This window comes from Python bivittatus, unplaced genomic scaffold, assembly GCF_059951505.1.
Source record: "Python bivittatus isolate LINGU-HERP-01145 unplaced genomic scaffold, Pbiv_v1 ctg000020_np1212, whole genome shotgun sequence".
NCBI classification, from domain to species: domain Eukaryota; kingdom Metazoa; phylum Chordata; class Lepidosauria; order Squamata; family Pythonidae; genus Python; species Python bivittatus.
Window position 1 is genome coordinate 98,057,132 of NW_028277030.1, and position 18,381 is coordinate 98,075,512.

The following is an 18,381-nucleotide window of genomic DNA, read 5'->3' on the forward strand; positions in this document are numbered from 1 at the left end:
AACAAAATGGGACTGATAATTATGCAACCATCTTGGCCTTTGCAGAGAGGTTTTTTTTTTTTTAAAAAAGTGCTTGGTTTCCTTATATTTAAGCTCTAACAGCCATTGCAGAGGAAAGTGAAGCACTATGCTTCTCCCTGTTGGTGGTCTGTTGTCATTCAGTCCAATTGATCCGTCGATTAAGTTTCATTACATTAGCTAGCTTTAAGTTGCTACTCCCAGCTGGCCTTTCCTCTCCACCTTTTGGAGGCCCCAGCCATCAGAAACTCAAGGGTGCTCTGTCCTCTCCCCTCTCCTTCACGGCCTCATTCGACTCTTTTCCCTTTTCTTCACTGGCTCCCCTCCTCTCCTTGCTCTGCTTGGCTTTTGACTTTGGTGACTTTGTCACTCTGCTTGAATAGCCATTCCATCTTCTGACTATGGCACTGAAGACCTCAGCCCCCACCCCCACCTCCACCCGCAAAGTTAGCAAGAAGTTAGCCTGGCAGATTCCTCTTCCCTGCCTGCTGTTCCCCTTCTGCTGACAGAGGAGGGAGAGTCACTGACCTCCCAACAGGGAGTGACACAGGAAACCTGTAATTACATGCTTGTGACAGCAACCTTCCTTCATCTTAATCATGTATAGCTGCCACAACAAAGATGTTGCCTGATGGTGGGGATTAAGAAAAACACAAATGGACACATTGACGCAAGGACAGTTGCCATGTTAGAGAATTTCTCTGCTCCATCTGGAAATGTGTATTTGGCTCTAAACCCTTAAATCATCAGATCACCTGAATCATTGACTGTTCTGCTGGAGGTGGCACCTCCTATCTGTTCCTTTTGATCTTTGAGCTTACATTCCCCTTCGCTGCCCCCATTACAGTATTCCAAAAGGGAACACGCCCAATCAGGATGATACAATAACCACGACGAATAATCAGCAATTGAGTACAAAGGCTGATGTATTCCAAAGATGCCCATAAATGAATTCTGGGTTCCTTTTTTTTTTTTAAATAACTTTATTAGATTTGTAAGATAAAGAGATAAAAACTAACAAGAACTAATAATTAAGATAGAAAGTAAAGAAGAGAAAAAAGTAAAGACTGAAAAAGAAAACAGTGAAAAGTGCAGAAAGAAAAAAAGAATAAGAAAAACAAAAGAAAAATGATTTCTGACTTTCTTACAACAGATATATGTATGAATTTGCTTTAAACTCTTACTCGAAGTTTACAACATAACTTTCATTTTTTCTATTGTCTATTATTTCTAATAATCAAATCTATATGAATTCATTTTTTTCTGTTTCACACAAAAAGTCCAAAAGGGTTATGATTCAAGTTAAATACTACTTATACAGTATTATACAATAATACTGTTCTGGCTTACATACAAATTCAACTTAAGGACAGACCTTGGGAACAGAACTTGTTCTTAAACTGGGGACTACCTGTATTGCCTGAAGGAGAAACAATTAAATAAATGAACTGTCTTGGTTGTAAACCCATTGGACTTTATAACACGTTGTTTTTATGTATTATATACTGAGAGCATTTTACCTGCTCTGTAGTCAAAAAATGCATCCAGAGTGATTTATGAAGCCCATTGGCATGATAGCCCCTGATCTTAGGCATATAGCCTAAAAGATATGACATGCAAAGAAAAACGGAGGGAGAAGAAAGAGAAGAATGTAGCCATACAGACTCATTATTCAGTGAGAGGGCTGGATATTCCTCTTGTGCATTTAATCTTAATTGATGAGGTTAATTTGTATTAAAGATAAAGAGGCCCTTGAGTTGCATTGAACTCAACTCCTAGTGACTACGTGCACACCTCCATGTAATTTGCCTTAGCAACAGTACAGAGATAGCTTGATGTTGTTTTCTTCCACGATGTTCCTATAGGGTCACCCAGGTGTTGCTGCTGGCTGAGATTCTTTAGGCCATCCAGATAGATGACATGATAGATTGTTTTGATTTGTGCTACTGCTTTACTTTAATCTTTTGCTCTTATATAAACCTATGGTTATGGACCATAAAATTATAGGATGGGCTAAGCATTTCAGTCTAGGCTTGATCAACTTCATCGCAAATATCAGTGCCAGCCTTTTCTTAACTGGTACCACCTGGATGTGTTGGACTTCCTCAATCTTGATGTACTCCAGATGTGTTGGACTCCCTTGACACATGGCTACTGGAGGACAACAGATTTGGGATATGATAATGCCACTAGCAGTAGTATCATTGGAGCAAGATTATAGGGCAAAGGTCAGAGACCACACTCACCAGAGTGAGGAGAAAGGCCCTGAAACTCTGCAGGACTGGCTCATCACAGTTGAAGGAATAAAGAAATGTATATGATTATCATTACATAAGATCACCTCAGTAGGGGTCTGACTAAAATGCACTACTGGCCATTGGAAAAAATGGACTGACTAAACACATAACACCTAAACAATCTCAAACTTAAACACAGAATTTACAGAATAAAGCTCAGAGAGAGCTTCCTTTAATGGGGCAGAGCAGGTGGCAGTACTTATCCAACTTGGCTGATCTTGAAAAGGCCAAGGAAGGATGGATCTGAGAAGTAATCAGTTGGAAGACCACTAGAAAACCTCAGGGCTGTAGCCTGTAGATGTTTTATCAACATCTGGAAGAATACAGTTGCAAACTACTTCTGTACTCATGTTGAGAAAACTCCATGGATATGGACATAACAACACATACAAAACAAGATGCCTTGAATAGGAGAGCACTTAAGGAGGATAGTTGAGCAGGACAGAATCTGTGCTTGGGCAGGCTGCTCTTTCTCTATTCTCAATTTTATTCATCATTTGGTTCTAATTATCCCCTTAGCAATGAGCCCCAAAGAGTATGTGCAATTCAGGGCTCTAAATTTCAACCTAATCTTGCTTATGGCTGAACAGTTCCTCAGAAAGTTTCCTCCCTCCCTTGAAATCTGTTCTCTTGGTTGCTGCATCTCAAAGAAAGTATTTGATCAATGGTTGTAGCTGAAGACTAGAAGGAGATGTTTAAAGGGGTCTGAATATTTTTATTTATTTTGTTTATATATCAAATTTGTCGCTGCCCATCTCGTTAAAAAATGACTCTGGGCAGTTTACAGGGAATAGGGAATAGGGAAGCTTTAGATCAGAGCTCCAAATATGTTGGACTAACTCCCATAATTTTGAGAAGCAGGTGAGCTGGGAATTATGGGAGTTGTATTCCATTGCTTCAGGAGGAACATGTCTGATGATGTAATGATGTCACTGAGGGGTGGGGCCAAATATTTCCAGGGGTTTTTTGGGGTAGGGATTTAGGGTTTTTTAAAGGACAAACTGGATTTGTATTTTGTTTGCATCTTTCTGGTGCAAAAAAAAAAAAAAAAAGGGGAAAAAAAGCAAAAACTGTGAGGGAAGTCTGATCTGAGTATTGCTCCTGAATTTTTCTGGCATTTATGATGTGTGCGTGTGTATGTGCGTGCGTGTGCTCTGTGGATTACATATTGAAGTTGGAGTGCTGCCTGCTGCCTATACTTTCTCCTAAAGTAAAAAAGCCACAGATGGTCCCTTAGGAGAGATCCTCAGACTGAAGCTTGTGCTTTGATCCTCGTAATGAGTCACTTTACACAAGTCCTTGGACATTCTGTCCTTATTGTTGTATATATTCAGAGGCTGACCTCTGGATGTTTTGCTTTAGACACAAGGTCTGCCTCTGTACCTTTGTCAGTAAGAGAGAAGACATCAGAACTTACGTACGGATGAAACTGGACACATAATGGAAAGGGCAGGCAGAGCAAAGGACGGGATGACTGGGTGTCCTGGTTCTTATTTTGGGAGAGGCATTTCTGGCATTGGGCATACTCTCCCAAACAAGAAAATGTCCTGGTTTTCAGGAGCCTGACGCACATTGCTCCTGTGGGAGTACTTGAGTAGGGCTATTGTATCTAGACTGGCAAATATGCAGACAACTGCTAGATGGCAGCCAAAAGAAACAGAACCCCCGACTCTTGGCCGCCAGCTAGTGGTCATCCATATTTTGCACTCCTGATAGGGTCGCTGTTTCCATAGGGCTTGGGTTTTCTTTCATTCATCAGATTTGGAAGTACCATGGAAGAGAAAATCTACTTCCTTTTCCATTTTCTGACTGATAGATAAGGAGTTTATTGCTTGTTAGTTATCTGTTAACTTGATTTCTTGAAATCCTTTTATATACAACATAAGGGCACAATTGTTAATGGGAAGTATTTGGAATTATTGCACTGAAAACGACTTCATTACAGAGAAACCCTTCCAAACAACAGTTTTCTGGGGTTTTTTTTCTTTTTCTTTTTTGTAATTTTTGCTGTGACTCTTGGGAAATCAAATTATGGATTAACATTAATAAAGATGTACATTTATGCAAATTAATATGCCCTAGGTTTTTTTGTCTTGGGAATGTGGTCACCTGAGCAAAGGACAGCTGGAGCACAGCAAGCTCCAGTTCCTGGCCTATGGAGTTCCTTTCCTTAAATGACGGCCTGCTGCAGGCTGTGACCTTAGACAAACAACTGAGCTTTTTTGCTTTCCCTTCTTAATGAATTTCTTCTCTGACTGTTGTTTTTGGCCTGGAGAGGGCTCTGTGGTTTTCCTGCCCAGAACCACGTGATGCAAACATGCCTGACATAGCTCTGCTGCTCCCCTTGCTTGGTGACAAGCAAGACACCTGATGCAGCAGAGTTGTCTCAGTTTTCTAGACTGGCTCACTCTGGTTATTAGAGAGAAAGGGGAAAGCCAGACTACGCCTCAAGCTGGCCATTGTGCCCTCCAATTTCTGTGTCAAGAATAAGGAAGTATAAAGTGACTCATACAAAGTTCAACATCCCCTCTGGACACTTCTACTTGGATGTTAATAGGAACATAATGGAACAGTGCTTAATATGTTGCTCAAAGGGCACATGGGCCCCAAATTAAATTGCAAGAATAAAAGGAGACAATATGAACAAATCCAAGCAAATTTTCAATAGAAATAGTATCTATGGAAATAATTCTATGATATTATTCCATGAGTTAAAGTGGCCAGATGGGTTGGTGCTATTTAAGACATGAAGAATGGTAAAGAGGCCATAACTGATGAGATATCTCTCTATGTCTCCTCCTCTGTGTGTGTTTGTTTGCACGTACATTTGCAGTGTGGGTGGGAGGATGTGCAATTCATACCTCACCAGAGCATCATGAAACCCGCTTTGGTGTGGCTAGACATTTTGTTGCTTCTTACAATTGTAAATAGGATCTGCATGGGCTGGGTGATCCCCATAGCTGCTTCTCAAGCCAGTGTAATCAATATCATTATTTAAGCTTAGTGTTTATGACAGAGCAGGTAATATAACATCTAGCCTATGATAGAGATTATCAACTTAATGTGTTCTTGGGAGATGATCCCATTCCCTAAATGGGAGGTAGGCAACCTTTTTCCTCGTGGTCACACTTCAGGTCTGTGTCCTGCCTGCGGCCACAAGGAGTAAAAGCAGAGAAGATGTGAGCAGAGTTGAATGTTAGATGGTTTTTTGTTTTTGTTTTTCATTTTGGGGACCTGTGGCTGTTTTGTTTGGTGAAATTGGGCTTAAGATCCCATTTGCCCCTTAAACCTCCCCAAATGTGAAAAGTGGATCCAATTCTTGGGAATTTTCTGGGATTTAAGGAGTGCTCTTGATGCTTTAAATTTCTACAAGTCTTAAGGCACCCATTGTGCCCCTTAACCACCTACCAGACTCCCTAATAAGTGAAGGTTTCAGCCTGCCCAGTTTGGTGGGTTTTGGAGACCACAAATAAAATGCTGGCAGGCTGTGTGTCCTTGGTTTATCCACTCTTGGACTAAAGAGTTACTTGGGGACCCAAAATACACTTTGCTCAATGTCTTGATCTCACCCTACTCACCAACAGTGAGCCTCTATGGTGACATCAAAGTCACCTACAACTAGGAATTTATAGTCATGCTACATGGAGGCAGGGACCAGTATCTATAAAACCAAAACATGTCCTGTCAAGAGAAAGGTCATTATATTTTATGTGTCAAAGCAGCTAATAATTTAAGGGCAGAATAAAGTAGATTCCATCTTCCTTTCTTTACTCCCTTACATGCTCATGAGCAATTATGAATTTGTTGTTCAGTCGTTAAATCGTGTCCGACTCTTCGTGACCCCATGAACCATATTGTGCCAGGCCTTCCTGTCCTTCACTGCCTCCCTGAGTTTGCTCAGTTTCATGCTCATTGCTTCAGTGATGCTATCTAACCATCTCATCCTCTGCTGTCCCCTTCTCCTTTTGCCTTCAATCTTTCCCAGCATCAGGGTCTTTTCCAAAGAGTCCTCTCTTCGCATTAGGTGACCAAAGTATCTGAGCTTGAGCTTCAGTATCAGTCCTTCCAATGAGCACTCAGGGTTGATTTCCTTTAAGATTGATTGGTTTGACCTCCTAGCAGTCCAGGGGACTCTTAAGAGTCTTCTCCAGCACCACAGTTCAAAGGCATCAATTCTTCGGCACTCAGCCTTCTTTATGGTCCAGCTCTCACAGCCATACATTACTATTGGAAAAACCATAGCTTTGACTATGCGGATCTTTGTCGGCAAGGTGATGTCTCTGCTTTTTAATATGCTATCTAGGTTTGCCATAGCTTTCCTCCCAAGGAACAAGCGTCTTTTAATTTCATGGCTGCAGTCTCCATCTGCGGTGATCTTGGAGCCCAAATAAATGAAGTCTGTTACTGCTTCCATTTCTACCCCTTCTATTTGCCAGGAATTGATGGGTCCAGATGCCATGATCTTAGTTTTTTTAATGTTGAGTTTCAAGCCAGCTTCCGCACTCTCCTCTTTCACCCTCATCAAGAGGCTCTTTAGTTCTTCTTCACTTTCTGCCATTAGGGTGGTATCGTCTGCATATCTGAGGTTATTGATGATTCTCTCTGCAATCTTAATTCCGGCTTGTGATTCTTCCAGCCTGGCATTTCTCATGACGTACTCTGCATATAGGTTAAATAAGCAGGGTGACAGTATACAGCCTCGTGGTACTCCTTTCCCTATTTTGAACCAATCGGTTGTTCCGTGACCGGTTCTAACTGTTGCTTCTTGGCCCGCATACAGATTTCTCAGGAGACAGGTAAGATGGTCTGGTACCCCCATCTCTTTAAGAATTTGCCACAGTTTGTTGTGATCCACACAATCAAAGGCTTTTGCATAGTCAATGAAGCAGAAATAGATGCTTTTCTGGAACTCTTGTGCTTTCTCCATGATCCAGCGAATGTTGGCAATTTGATCTCTAGTTCCTCTGCCTCTTCAAAACCCAGCTTGTACATCCGGTAGTTCTCGGTTCACGTACTGCTGAAGCCTAGCTTGTAGGATTTTGAGCATAACCTTGCTAGCATGTGAAATGAGTGCAATTGTGCGATAGTTTGAGCATTCTTTGGCATTGCCCTTCTTTGGAATTGGAACGTAAACTGACCTTTTCCAATCCCGTGGCCACTGTTGCGTTTTCCAAACTTGCTGGCATATTGAGTGCAGCACTTTAACAGCATCATCTTTTAGTATTTTAAATAACTAAAACTGGAATACTGTCATCTCCACTAGCTTTGTTGTTAGCAATGCTTCCTAAGGCCCACTTGACTTCACTCTCTAGGATGTCTGGCTCAAGGTCAGTGATCACACCAGTGTGGATATCAGGGACATTAAGATCTTTCTTGTATAGTTCTTCTGTGTATTCTTGCCACCTCTTCTTAATCTCTTCTGCTTTGTTAGGTCCCTGCCTTTTTTGTCCTTTATCATGCCCATCTTTGCACTAAACGTTCCTTTCATATCTCCAATTTTCTTGTAGAGATCTCTAGTCTTCCCCATTCTATTGTTTTCCTCAATTTCTTTGCATTGTTCATTTAAGAAGGCCTTCTTATCTCTCCTTGCTATTCTCTGGAAATCTGCATTCAGTTGCTTATATCTTTCCCTTTCACCCTTGCTTTTCACATTCCTTCTTTCCACAGCTATTTGTAAAGCCTCATCAGACAGCCATTTTGCTTTCTTGCATTTCTTTTTCCTTGGGATGGTTTTAGTTGGTGCCTCCTGTACAATGTTACGGACCTCCGTCCATAGTTCTTCAGGCACTCTGACTACCAAATCTAATCCTCTAAATCTATTCATCACCTTCACTGTGTACTCACAAGGAATATGATCTAAGTCATACCTGAGTGGTCTAGTGGTTTTCCTTATGTTCTTCAATTTAAGCCTAAATTTTGCAGTAAGAAGCTCATGATCTGAGCCACAGTCAGCTCCTGGTCTTGTTTTTGCTGTCTGTATAGAGCTTCTCCATCTTTGGCTGCAAAGTATGTAATCAATCTGGTTTTGGTATTGACCATCTGGTGATGTCCATGTGAAGAGTCGTCTCTTGTGTTGTTGGAAAAGAGTGTTTGCTATGACTAGTTTGTTCTCTTGACAGAACTCTATTAGCCTTTGCCCTGCTTCATTTTGTACTCCAAGGCCAAACCTGCCTGTTATTCTGATTACTCCTTGACTTCCTACTTTAGCGTTCCAATCCCCTATGATGAAAAGGACATCTTTTTTTGGTGCTAGTTCTAGAAGGTGTTGTAGGTCTTCATAGAACCAGTCAACCTCAGCTTCTTCGGCATCAGTGGTTGGGGCATAGACTTGGATTACTGTGATGTTGAATGGTTTGCCTTGGATACGCACTGAGATCATTCTGTTGTTTTTGAGGTTGTACCCCATTACTGCCTTTCCCACTCTCTTATTGACTATGAGTGCAACTCCATTTCTTCTAAGGGTTTCTTGGCCACAGTAGTAGATATAATGGTCACCTGAATTAAATTCACCCATTCCCGTCCATTTCAATTCGCTGATTCCCAAGATGTCGACGTTCAATCTTGTCATCTCATGTTTGACCACATCCAGCTTGCCTTGGTTCATAGATCTTGGCAGTGATCCATGAAGGGGAATTATGAATAAATACTTCTATTTAAACAGAATTGTATAGGTTGTATGGAATCAAATTAGATGGGACAAATTAGGGCAATAAGGAAGGGGAGGGAACCATACTTTAGAAAGCTTTCCCCAACTTCATGCTCCCCACATGTATTGAGAGTACAATTTTCAGAATTCCGAGGTTGGAGACGACTGTTCTAACATGCACTATTAGTTTAGTTCATGGACTGGACAGTTATTCTTTATTTGTGTCATTATAGTTATAAAACTCTGTTGAAGCTCCAGCATTCCCAAATAAAATAATCAACTAGTAAATTAAATGCATGACACCTGCCTGTGAGATGCTACCTGTGAGAATAGACATTAATGGGCTTCATAGAAAAAGTCCTTGACCTGGTATAAGGCAGTTAGTCATCTTTAATTTCATTACATATAAATCTGTTTGTTGTTTGTTTTTTGGCTGAGTTGGTTTGCTTGGAGCTAGAAGAGATTTTATTCAAGTGAAGCTTTCCTTGTCATTGTCTCTGAGGAATGGGAATATTACTAAACTACAAATTCCAGCAAATTCCACCCCAGGATGGCCAGTAATGAGAGATACTAGAATGTATAGTTCATCAACATCTGGAAAGAGATTGCATTGGCTTCTTATCTATCACAGCTACACATTAGAAATACACAATTTATGTCATACCAGCCATTCCATACCTCTTTGCCCCCCATATAACTGTTTTTCTTTTAAAAACAACAACAAAGTTCTAGGAACTCCTTTGCTCTCTTTGCCTATTGCTGATACTAAATAACATAAGACATGAAAAACATCACCAGGACTACTACTTCTCTTCTTCCTCCTTTTCCATCTCTTTCTTCTTCTTTAAAAAATAATAGTAGGTAGATGGTGGCTTTGTGTATTTCATTTGAGATCCCCATAACATCATCTCAGGTGATCTTGTTTCTGGAAAGAAAGCTCCCATTTACACTAATGCTTCCAAAGTTCTCATTTTTAATTTAATAAAATGTGGGGAGGGGTCAAAACTGAGGGGAAAAATGGTTTTTACTTATAGGAAGCAGAGTAAGTCTCTTCTTACTGTGGGTCAACTCTTGGAGTTCTTTCTCTGGAAGTGAGAAAAGCTGTATCCTGGCCTTCACCAGGCTATAAAATCTGGTGCAAAATCTTTGCAAATAAACTATTACTGCTTTTTCTTTCTTCTTTGGTTTGTTCAACAGAGTCAGTTCCTCTCAAACAAAAGTAGTTTTCAATAACAGTCTTTCATGTGAGCAAGTGAAAAGAGTACAAATGCAAACTCGCCATTTAGGTAAATTGATGCTGCGTGTCTCTGACAGGCTCTCCCATCAGTAGACACAGACAAACACTTCAAACTCAGGAAAATAGCAACTGGAGCGAGGGATTTAATTCAGGGGAATGACATGTGGAGAGAGTTTGTCTTCTTCCACCCTGCATCTGGCAGCTTCTGTCTGATTTGAAGTCTAGAAAAACAAGAGAACTGAATATGGTATGGTCAACAAAGACAAGATGATGGCTGCAATAATGCGATCAAAGCTTTGTCTGTTTTTTATGTGTGTTGCATGTGCTTCACAGGAAGTTTGTCCCTAAGGAATTAATGAATGAGTTTCTGAGAAAGTCAGGTTTCATCACCACCTGCATTCTGTGCTGCAAATGAGACTACACCTCCGGTTTCACCTAACAGCCTCACCTGATCTGATGCTGGTGGTTGTAGACTGATGTTTATAAATTCCAGACCCACAAATCCTACAAGGAATTTCTCCTTCTGTGGCTTGATCTGACTGAAGCCTGGAGTGTTTTCCCACAGGCAAGATTTCTATCATCTTCTGGGTGGCAAAGGCTGACGCTCAAGTAGCTGCTGACCAGTTTCCCTGCAGTCATAGATCCTGGCTTTTCTTGGTGGCATCTTAAAGCTAAAGCTTGTTTGGGTTATTTGTTTTTTCCCTGAGATACCCAGGGGCACTTAAGTCCTGGGTTCAAGCAGATGCAGATGTTTCCCATGGTAGCTTCTAATTCTGTTGCTGGGAAATGGCTTTTCTGGCCCTCAAACCACTGAGGTTGACTGCCAGCGTAATGTGATTTGTGGGGGTTCTATTGGAGCTTCCATCATTCTGAGGAAAGACATTTGTACCACTGTCATAGGTGGTGACTGGACATAATGTCATTGTTAATTTGAGCCCATGACATTTCTCTGGAGTAACTGAAAAGAGAAAAAACACATCTATTTCTATAAAAACAGCCCTCAAGAAACTGGTGCCCACCCAAGTAAAGTGCTGTAGGCTATGCTGGCTAGGAATTATAGTTCTTATATTAGAGTCCAGCAGAGCTAGAATATACCAGAATGAGAAAGGGTATATTTAGTTATCTAATATCTGGAAAAAATGTCTGAAAATTACCTCTTCCAGTTTGTAGGTACGCTCAGTTTTTATTTGCTTTATGCCCACATTCTAATCCAGTCACAGAACACAAGTATCCATAGCTAATTTGTTTTAAATAAATAGCAAACAACTTTTCCCAGTCTGCTCAGCAAAGGTATCATGTTTCTATTGTTCCAAACACCACTTCCGCTTGATTAGGGTTAAGAAGATGAATGTTATGCTGTGCTGTGAGGGAAGCTGCTTATATAATGCCAAAGCGTACTGGCCCTGGCCCTGGCCCTGGCCCTGGGCAACCAAGTTCTGTGGAACCCTACATTGGACTAACTAAGGACTTGAGTGCGGCCCCCTCAGGTAGGAATGGAATCCCTGAAAATCATGGCCCTCGCATCCAGAAGGGAGCAAACACCACTGAGAAGTCTAAGAAGGCCAGGAGGAGTGCTTTCTCCCATCTAGGCCTCAATGAGGTCACCAACTGGAGCCACCCATGATGACCTGAATACACACACATGTGTGTGTATCTGGATGGTCCCCACTCCACTGTTGTTTAGAAGAGCCATGAAGGCTTGGCTTTTCATCCAGGCCTTCAGTGAGGGAGAGTGAGACCCCTCACTTCATCGTACTTGCCATCTTTTTTCTTTATTTTTTTTATGTTTTATTGTAATTTCTTTCTTTGATTGTTGTGAATCGCCCAGAGTCATTGAGAGTCGAGCGGGATACAAGTTTAATAATTGTATACATATGTATACATGTATGTATGTATAATATTTATATCCCACTGCAATCATATACTGACTCTCAGTGGCTCACAAAATAAAGAAAAAACAGCAATAACAATAAAGATTTTATACGATAAAACCAACTGTCAAAATATACAAACCTAAACTCCAAAAGCCATCTGGTGTCAGCCCCCAAATGCCCTAAAGGAAAGCTTAATTTTAAAAAGCTTCTGGAAGGTGACCAGCATTAGGATCAAACAGACTTCTCATGGAAGGGCATTTCTAATGACCAAAAACAAAAAAATGCATCTGGTCCTTGGCCCCTCTGACCACTTGAAAATCAGAGATAACCAGCTGTTCCAGCATGATCAGAATTGTTGGGTTGATTCCAGTGGAGATATCAGATCCTGAAAATAATCTGGCACCAAGCAAAAAATGGCTTTATAGATTAAAACCAGAATTTTAAATTATACTTAGACGCTAATAGAAGGCCAATCCAGGGTCCGCAAAATAGATGTAATATATGCCCACCGATAAGCACCCAGGAGCACCCAGGCCACTGCATTTTGCACCAGCTAACACCAGGTGGTCTTTAAAGGGAGCCCTATGTAGAGTGTGTTGCAGTAGTCTATGTATGTGGTGATGAGGGCATGAGCCATTGTGATCAGGTTCTCCTGCCCCAAGTAAAGCTGCAACTGGTGTACCAGCCATGGGTGGGCATATCCACCTGCCTGATCCAGCAGGAGATGTGAGTCTAGAAGGTACCCAAGTCATGGACAAGCTCCTTTATTGGCAGTGCAACCCCATTAAGAGACAATATAGGGGGCATGGAAGAACTCTGATATACAAACAGTAGCTCCATCTTACTAGGGTTCAATTTAAGTCTGTTCTCTCTCATCTAGCCTGTAACAGGCTCCAGGCATGAGGACAAAATGTCAATAGCATCTCCAGTAGACCCCAGGATCACACTGTACAACTGGGTATCAACAAATTGGTAATAGTGGACCCTCAACCACTGGATGACCTCCCCCAGTGGCTTCATATAAATGTTAAATAACAAGGAAGAGAGAATCAACCCCTGTGACATCCCACAAAGGAGCAACCAAGGGGCCAATCTCTCCTCCCTGGTTACCACTGATTGGATCTGCCACTGAGGAAGGAATGGAACTACTGTAAAACATGGCCCCAGTCCCCGGCCCCTGTACCTAGTCCAGGAGGATACCATGGTCAATGATATCAAAAGCCACTGAGTGGTCTAAGAGGACCAGGACAGGCATATTGCCCCCATCTAGACCTTGACACAGGTCATCCACCAGAGAGACCAATACTGTCTCTCTCTCTCATACCCAGGCCTGAACTCTGGCAAAAAAGGATCTAAATAATCCACTTCCTCTAGGTTACCCTGTAGTTGGTCCTGAGCCATCATTTACACAAGCTTTACCAAAAAGGGAAAGTCGGAGTTGGAAAAATAGGAAAGTTGGTAGTTGTCCAAAACCTCCAGTTCCAGGGAAGGCTTCTTCAAGAAGGGATGAACCAAGCAACTATAATAAACACAAATATACTTGTGATTATGTAATAAAAATACAGGTAGACCTCAGTTAATGACCATTTGTTTAGTGACCAATTGAAGTTACAACAGCACTAAAAAAGCTACTTACGACTGGTCCTCACACTTACAATCATCACAGTGCCCCCACGGACACATGATCGTGATCTGGGGACTTGGCAACCAGCTTGCACTTACAGCGGTTGCAGTGTCCTGGGGTCATGTGATTGCCATTTATGGCCTTCCCAGCCGGCTTCCAGCAAGCAAAATCAATGGGGAACCATGTGATTCACTTAACAACCATGTGATTGACTTAATAACTGCCAAAAAATTTTCATAAAATCAAGTGTGGTCACATGATGTTTCACTTAATGACTGCCCTGCTTAATGACAAATTTTCCAGCTCCTATTGTGGTTGTTAAGTGAGGATTACCTGTAACTGTATAAACAAACAAAAAGAGAAACAGAAGAAAGGGATAAAAATGGCCTATTCAGGGCCTGTGATTGCAAATCATGGTTCCAATTTGAGCATCTATCACATATTCCCCAAAAGCCAATGATGGCTCTCTCCCATGTTCTTCCTCACATCACCACACAACTAGCCAGCATCAGCTGCCATGTGCAGGACACTTCTGCCAGCCTAGCCTGATGTCATCCACTCAATCACTTATTCATCTAATATTCCTAACTATTTAACCTAACTAATTATCCTAACAAATTCATTTACATTCCCTATTAACTTACTCCAGATTTTCCTCATTTTTATGGGATCCTTCCATGCATACTGCTAATATGCATTAAATTACAAGGTTCTCCCTATATCCGTGTTCTCTAACTGCAGGAGAGATACTTTCTTCAGTCCTTATTGGTTCTCTCCTGGGAAATGTGCTCTTGTAAGTCCCACTCAGTCTGATCAGATCTTTTCTAGCTCATGTAATCTTTCAGACCAGCTCCAAAAAGCTTTCTGGAACAGCCAGCACCAAGCATCAATGGTTGATACCTTCCCTGGCAAGACACCAAACTCTTTTGCTCCATTATCATGTGTGCTGAGTACTTCCTCCCACACTAGCAAATCTGGCCACTCTGACTCCACTGCAGTCCTACTGACCAACTTCAACCACAGTCCCTGACAGATAACTGGAATCCCAGGGCTCAGCTACAGCCCTGCCACAGCTTTTGCTGCTGTTCTTCTCATCACCCCTTCACTGTTAATGGTGGCATCCTTTCCCCATCCTTCTGCAACCAGTCTTGCTGGCTGCCCTGCCTTTGTAGCTCATCTCCACTCACTTGCTTTTTGGGGATGCCATTCTGTCCCCACTGGCTCACAGGCAAGTCCAGGGGTGAATCCAATACCAGGCCCCATCAGCCTTCACCTGATTCTCACCCATCTCTCCAACACTAATAGATGAACTTCACTATCTGTTGACATCTATTACATTCTGGCTCCAGTGCGTGAATCAAGGCCTTCCAGAAAGCTAGCAGCATCCAGTCATCTGAATCTCAGTGGGGAGGCTGTTCCATATGGCAGGCATTGCTACAGAGAAGGCATACCTTCCACCAGATGATGTGGTGTAACAGAAGGGACTTTGAGTATGCCCACCCTGCTGGATCTGTTTGCTTAGCACTAACTAAAAAAAAAAAATCTTAAGCATAGTACGCAGTTTCGGTAGAAGGTAACCTAAGGGGAATAATTCCACATGACTATTCTGTTCCAGTCCGAAAGCAGTTCTGGACCTTTCCATACTCATCATGACAGCAGTACTGGAGAATTATCTTGATTTATTTCCAATTTAGGTATGATGTAGCTGATATTGCAAACAAAGCTTAGCCTTCTCGCCTACTTTTGAGATGCTGTGGCTCTGTTTCCCCTTAGAGAGAACTCTTGCCTCACCTTTCCTCTTAGCTCCTGTGCTTCAGGACCTCTAAGGGACCAGCTTCCCTTGGTAGCCCAGACAAAAGATCAGGAGTAAAAGGAGAAGTGTTTGGTCACTTTTTCATTTTCTCTTCAGGATCTGACAAATCAGTGTGCAAAGTGCTAGAGTACTATTTCTTTTTCTTTCTTTCGTGTGGGGTGGAGGCGAGGGGAATTTTGTGGCTGCAGGACTTGAAGCATTTGGAGGAGGGCAGCTATTTTCTCAATATTTCAAGTCAACAGACATGAAGACAATCCCAGGCCACTGCATCCAAAGGTTTGGGGAGTGAGGATTGGGTGCTGTGAAAGCACCCAAGCACCTACTTACATCAGCACACAATAACAGACAACTTCTCCCATAATATCTGTCAAACAGCTAGTAAGAATGGGGAAGGGTAGAAAAAAATTACATAGAGAAGTGTGAAGATTCCAGTAATCAGTCTCAGTCTCCTATTCCTGCACAAATACGGTACAATACAATGAATATTAAACTGATATTTATTGCAAATGGAAGAAGTTGCAGGGGATAGGAAAGGAGAAGAAAATCCCATGTATGAGCTGACATTCACTTCTGTAATACTGGATTTCACCTTAAGACTTCAGTCTGTCATTCTTTTCATCTGTACACACTGAGATGGTAGCATGCAGGATGGGAATGAATAATTTCTCCTGGTTATCTAGTTCTTCTGCTCCCATGGGACATAGCACAGAACTGTATGGATTATCAATACTCCTTTTTCAGTCCTTTGTGCTGTCCTTGGGCACCCCCTTAGGGAGCCCTTCTCTCAGAAATTTGATCGGAAGTTGGTGACTATCTTGCCTATCACAGACCTGCTTTTTTGACTGGCAAAACAGAAGATGCAGATTCCTGATTGATAGGCTTTTTCTGGAAAAAGATCTGTCCAAGCTCTTGGAGCCCCTATGTTTCAAGTCTGAACTTGTTTATTATTTAGGGAAGTAAGAGACGTGGAGATGTTGCCACTAGTTAGATGGAAAGAGACTGAAGATTTCTGAAATATGGGACTGCAAAGGGCTGTAGCAGCTTTGTCATAAACTGACTTTTGAGCACAACATTTCCCTAATTAGGAGGGAATAGAGCAGAGTCAAGTAGCCATTTGCCAGTTTCCAAGCCACACAGACTTTGTCTGTACATTTGGAGCACTGTGTGCTTTCTCTCACTTTGTTTAAAACTTAGTAAGACTAATGAAAAATAATAATGCTCTCAGTATTTATTGCAGGAAGTTTCAAGTGTCCTGAGTGCTTCATAAACACTAGCTTGTCAAAGCTAATGAGACTAAGCATCCATTATCTTAGTAATCCTCGCAACATCCCAGTCCGATAGGCAGGAAGGAGTATAATGCTAATTCAACACTCTGGATGAGAGAAAAAGTCTTATTTCCTTTCCACTATATACCTCCCCCACCATGCTATTTATTTATATTGCATTTCTATCCCACTGCAAAATAGCAACTCTTGAGGGCTATATATTTGGTCCCTGGGTTACATAAACCCTGATTTATGCAACCTTAGATAAGAGAGTGTGAAAATGGTATCTGTCATGTTTGCATATGTGTGTGTGTGGTCATGATCTGATGTGCACAAAAATGGTTTTATGCAAGGGCTCCTTGTGTGACCTTAGGATGCCTGTATAAGAAGGGCATTGGATAAAATCAAGGCTCATCCTACTCTAATATTTTGTTTCTTACAGTGACTAAACAGATGCTTGAAAGTGCATGATGGAGACGTGCTCTTTTCCTAGCATTGTTCCCTTGCATTTGGTCTTTGAGACACTCTGGCCTTGTCTCAGAAATAGCATTGAATCTTCAGGACTGCTAGGTCTTGCTAGACATTTCCTCCATAAATGTTCTATCTCCTTTTAAAAACTATCCAAGTTACTGATATCACCATGTCTTGTGGTAATGAATTCCACAGGTTGTACACTGTGTGCAGAAATAACTCCTTAAATCTCCTTCCAGGCAGCTTCATTGGATGACACCCCCCCCCCCCCCCGGCATCTTAGTGTTTTCAGAGATGGAGAGAAAAAAAATCCTTGTTCACTTTTTCCATGCCATGCATAATTTTATGCACCTTAATCATGTTCCTCTCATTTTGGTTGGTTCCAAGACCAACTGTTCTAAGCCACAATAATTTATGATACCTAGAAATTTGCTCTCTTTGGCATGATCTGAATCTGAATGTATATAGTCTAGGTAAGGTTAATTGACCCCTGCTTCCTCATTATTACAACAACTTCTCCTTTGCATGTCTTCCTGAATTCTTTTACCATCTCAAGATTACTCTCAGCAGTTTGATCAGGTGGTTGATAGAATATCCCTAGATCTAATTTACATTTGTGGACAGATTATTGTCACCCATTGTGATTCTGTGGAGAAATCTTGTCTTCTGATGTTTTCTAGTATATTATATACAGTAATATAGTCTCTTTGATATAAAGATCAGTGCTTACCCCAGTGTATTTTTCCCTTTCTTGCTATAAAATCTATATCCAGGAATGCCATCTCCCACTGATTCTCTCATTCTACCCACTATATCTGTGCTCTTGTTTGCAACCAAGCACTCTGATTGCCCCATTTTGACTTCTAGCATTGGCACAGGATACCTATAGTCTATGTTCTTAGTATAAACCTATTTCATGACCTCTGTGTCTCCTGATCATCTTCTGAATGTCTAGGTCTCTAAGCATCTCCAATTCAGTCACAAACTTGTTTTCTGAGAGCCAGAAGTTCATTGAACTGAGTGTAACCCCATAACAATTTGGTTTACTCAATAGTACTTTCTGTGTAATAAACTTAAAAACACTCTTCCTGCTGGCTTTCTACTTTCATACTAGTTATTGTTGTTAACTTGTTTTT